The 3,787-nt window shown below is 45.8% G+C and overlaps 1 long non-coding RNA gene across 1 annotated transcript in view; it reads right to left on the minus strand.

Annotated features, from left to right (window-relative positions):
- Nucleotides 1-1,335: 1,335 nt before the first annotated feature.
- LOC134917851 (uncharacterized) overlaps nucleotides 1,336-3,787 on the minus strand; it is a 3,353-nt gene continuing 901 nt past the window's right edge. The window contains exons 3-5 of the long non-coding RNA XR_010177433.1: nucleotides 3,578-3,674; nucleotides 3,377-3,482; nucleotides 1,336-3,178 (exon numbers count right to left, since the gene is read on the minus strand). This is a non-coding gene — a long non-coding RNA (uncharacterized LOC134917851). The remainder of the gene's footprint in view (nucleotides 3,179-3,376; nucleotides 3,483-3,577; nucleotides 3,675-3,787) is intronic.

Below are 3,787 nucleotides of genomic sequence, written 5' to 3' on the forward strand. Positions count from 1 at the left end.
GACGACAAGCACTGAACTGATCGCACTGGCAGAGTAATGGGCCCTACACACTGGGCGATTTTCAGAAAGATATGAACGATCTCGTTCATAAATGAACGAGAACTCGTTCATATCTTTCAGTGTGGAGACTCCAGCGATGAACGATGCGCGTTCCCGCGCTCGTTCATCGCTGGTCTCCCGTCGGCTGTGCATGCAGGCCAATATGGACGATCTCGTCCATATTTGCCTGCACTTCAATGCAGCCGCGTGACGGGGGGAGTGAAAAAACTTCACTCCCCCCGTCACTGCCCCCCCGCCGCCGGGTCGCTCGTCGGCCGTATCGGCCGTCGGGCACCTCAGCGGCGCATCGTCTAATGAGTAGGGTCCTTAAGTCTCGAGCTACTCAGAAACTGCACAGAGAAGTCTTTTCGCAATATTGCGAATCTTTTGTTCGCAATTTTGATAAGCTAAGATTCACTCCCAGTAGGCGGCGGCTTAGCGTGTGCAAAGCTGCTAAAAGCAGCTTGCGAGCGAACAACTTGGAATGACCCCCCATGTGCACTGCAGGGGTGGCAGATATAACGTGCAGAGAGATTTGGGTGGGGTGTGTTTAATCTGCAATCTAAATTGCATTGCAAAAATGAAGCAGGCAGTATTTACCCTGCACAGAAACAAAATAACCCACCCAAATCTAATTCTCTCTGTACATGTTATATCTGTCCCCTCTGCAGTGCACATGGGTTTGCCCTTCTGCTAACAAATTTGCTGCTACGATCAGGTCTGCATTCAGCCCAATGTCTTGGAAAAAAACCTTACTGTGCCCTGTTCCCCGTTTAAAATAAAAATACATAATTTTTAAACTTTTGTGTGTAAGAATATTTACAGGTTTAATACTAAAATAATATTTAGGGACTGGGTACAAATTTTCTGTCAGTTCTATTCAGAACTGGGCAGTGGCGTGGAATAGGTATGTTCTCCACAGGTGGGTACTGATATTATTTAAATATGGGTTCAGTATGGTATGCCGGCGGTCAGGCTCCCAGCGACCAGCATACCGGCGACGGGAGCCCGACCGCCGGCTTACCGACAGTGTGGCGAGCGCAAATGAGCCCCTTGCAGGCTCGCTGCGCTCGCCACGCTACGGGCACGGTGGCGCGCCACGCTATTTTATTCTCTCTCCAGGGGGTTCGTGGACCCCCACGAGGGAGAATAAGTGTCGGTATGCCGGCTGTCGGGATTCCGGCGCCGGTATACTGTGCGCCGGGATCCCATCAGTCGGCATACTGAAGACCACCCTTTAAATATACATTCTCTGTAAAAGGCTGTGTTGATTGCAACACATAAAGATGAACAATATTAGGCAACAAAAATTAACTTTATTAATGAGATAAAAAATCTGATGTAATTTAAGGTTAATTCTAACAATTATTTGGGTGTGGATCATAAGGTCGACATGGAAAAAGGTCGTCATGAGTTTATATTTCTTTTTCATCCACTGGGGGTCACTGGAGTACTCTTGGGATATGGATGGGGCGTAGCCGGGATAGGCACATTAAAATATTTAAATTAGTAACTCTCCACCCCCTCCATACTCCCATAGAGACTTCAGTATTTTTCTGTGCCTCAGTCGGGAAGGTACAAGTGGACGAAATTCCACAGATTCTTCAATTTCAAGATTTTATTTTTAATTTTTTCTCCTCAATCCCTTCCCATCTTATAAAGAAGCTTGGGTCCGGGATTGTTGGTGCTGCAGAAGTGCAGCAGATGGCTTGTCGGTACTCATGAGAGGGGCCCCGCCATAGACCACAAGCAGCAGAGCTGATTGCAGCCTGAAAATGCATAAAGGAGCTGGACAGAGCTTAGAACAGAAGTCCCGTCATAGCCTCCACTAATGGTCAGGTAATGTGCGGTTAGGCAGCTCACACTGCCGCCGCTCACTTGCTTTGTATTGCTGGGGGTGATGGCTATGTGGGGACTGTATATTTATTTAACTGAGTTCCCCTGCTGCCAGCTGCGGATTGCACAGCAGCCGCCGCCACTCCCCAGCCGCCCCGCATACCCGCCGGCCACTGTGGGCAGGGAGGTGTTTAAACATGTGATGTGCCTCCCGGCCCAGCCGTGCCGCCGCTGGGCGCTTGCCGCACGGAGCCAGCGATCAGTCTCCTAGCACTGCCGCAGAGACGCTCGCCGCTCTCCGGCTCTCAGATCCCCTACTCCGCCGCGGACAGCTCTCCCTGCTGCCGCGGCCCGCACACTCCGGCTCCACATCCCTCCTCCCTCCCGCGGTTAGCTTCTGATAACGCTCCAGCGGCTCTGAAGAGGGAGAGCGGGCAAGCTGACCGCGGACAGCCCTGCTGCCGCGGCCTGCACACGATCATTGATCCGCTCCTCAGTCTCCGGCTCCACATCCCTTCTCCTTCCCGCGGTTAGCTTCTGCTAACGCTAATCATCTGTATAATTTAAGGGGGAGAGGGGGCAAGCTGACCACGGACAGCTCTCACTGCTGCTGCAGACCGACACTGCAGGGGGAGATCGCGGGGAGAGGAATGCCCTATAGAAGATAGCGGGAGGCCCCAAAACTAAGCTGCATTTTAATGCAACAAGCAGTTCAGGCTATTAAGTCTGTGTAAGGGGGTATAAGTTATTTTAATGTCTGCTGGACACTATCAGGCTCTTAAGTCTATGTTACAATGTATGTGTCCATACAAGGTGTGTGTGTGTATATATATATATATGACAAGAATTACTCTCCCACTGCGCTATTTCAAATAAAACACTAAAATTAATTAATTATATGGCTGCCTGTATCCTCTAAGTTCCCTGTTAGGAGGAACTAAATGTGGAAATATGAAACGAAATAGAGGAGATGGCGCCAAGGGAGTTATATCAACGCCCTACCTAAAAACGGACCCTTACAGTACTCTCCGGATAAATTACATCAGATAACAAATACTAACATAAAAATTGATTAAAACAACATATAAACCCGACACAAATGTTCATAAGTATACAGAGTTGATACATTTACATTTGTCGCACAATTTGAACAATCAGTTTGTAGTGATGAGGAAAAAGCGTAGATATATCACTACGATTTCCTCCTTCTCCTTATTGTAGATTCGGAGGTAACATCAGATAATAGATAGATAAATAACCCAACGCGTTTCGTCTTGTTCCAAGACTTCATCAGGGGTAAAATCTACAATTGTAGAATAATAAGTCAAAACAAATACATAGCAATAAGCATCTTACACTCACATATAACATGACATATTGGTATCAAAAGAACATGACATAGCAACATGAGGAGGAAAACAGAATAAATAACATGAAGAAAGAGGAAAAAAGAGAACCAAAAAGCACAGGTTGTAAAAAAACAGGTTGTAAAAAAACATACCTCTTCATTTCAGAACATATTGTCAGCACATAAAAGGTCATTCAAAGATGTATGAACAACGTTTTAATATTTCAATGGGACTTGATTGATACAGCGGGGACCATACCTAATTAAAAAACATTTAATAACCTTTATTAATTAAAGGACACTTTTTGTTCAATTAGGCAGAGATTGGAATTAATCCAAGGGAACGGCACATACCTCATATATCATCAGCTTGAGTCTGACATTCAGATATTCGAATATGGGGAAGATTCATATGTGTATAGAATCTAACTGGTTCGCAAGCATAAGGAACCTAATAAATTGATTAATTGGGTATTAATTATAAGAACACCTACGAGTTCATAAATAGACCTCTATCTTATTTTGACACCCATAATTATAAAAATTCTGGTATCATTAATGTCT

The sequence above is a fragment of the Pseudophryne corroboree genome, chromosome 1, assembly GCF_028390025.1.
Source record: "Pseudophryne corroboree isolate aPseCor3 chromosome 1, aPseCor3.hap2, whole genome shotgun sequence".
NCBI lineage: Eukaryota > Metazoa > Chordata > Amphibia > Anura > Myobatrachidae > Pseudophryne > Pseudophryne corroboree.